The 506-nt window shown below is 51.6% G+C and overlaps 1 protein-coding gene across 1 annotated transcript in view; it reads left to right on the top strand.

Annotated features, from left to right (window-relative positions):
• LOC101981544 (E3 ubiquitin-protein ligase RNF213-like) overlaps nucleotides 1–506 on the top strand; it is a gene marked incomplete at its 3' end in the record, with an annotated part of 14,919 nt that overhangs the window by 9,393 nt on the left and 5,020 nt on the right. The gene's annotated exons all lie outside the window — the stretch shown is intronic.

The raw sequence follows: 506 nt of genomic DNA, 5'->3' as shown, positions 1-506 counted from the left end.
TCAAGGAGAGAGGGAGGTCTTCAGCCCTGGCTTGCAGTCTCAGGCAGTCTGAAGCAGAGTCACATGTAAACTAGGTACAAGTTGGTCAGTGGTCATCTGAGGAGAACTTGAGGGCCAGGAGACTACTTGGCCATTCAGCAACAACAATGAAGCTACAGGTCTTGAGCCATGTCTCCTCCTCGTAGCTTGGAGCAGGTGACCATCTGCAGAGCCTGCTGACTGCAAATATTATTAGTATGTAAAACCTTCCTCCCAACCAGTAGACCTTCTAGGCACAGACTGAAGTGGGAATGTGGGCTGGAAGCTATGAGATGCAGCAATCCTGTCTAAGACCCAGAAACACTCGCAGTTCCTGTACCCACTGGGGTCCTCCAGCACAGTGGTCTTTTTGTTTCCCTAAAGACCAGTGTTTAGGTGGCGCACGCCTTTAATCCCAGCACTCGGGAGGCAGAGGCAGGCGGATCTCTGTGAGTTCGAGACTAGCCTGGTCTACAGAGCTAGTTCCA

The sequence above is a fragment of the Microtus ochrogaster genome, unplaced genomic scaffold (genome assembly GCF_000317375.1).
Source record: "Microtus ochrogaster isolate Prairie Vole_2 unplaced genomic scaffold, MicOch1.0 UNK213, whole genome shotgun sequence".
Taxonomy (NCBI): Eukaryota; Metazoa; Chordata; class Mammalia; order Rodentia; family Cricetidae; genus Microtus; species Microtus ochrogaster.
The sequence above is the reverse complement of the archived record's forward strand: the minus strand, read 5'-3'. Positions and strand labels throughout refer to the sequence as shown.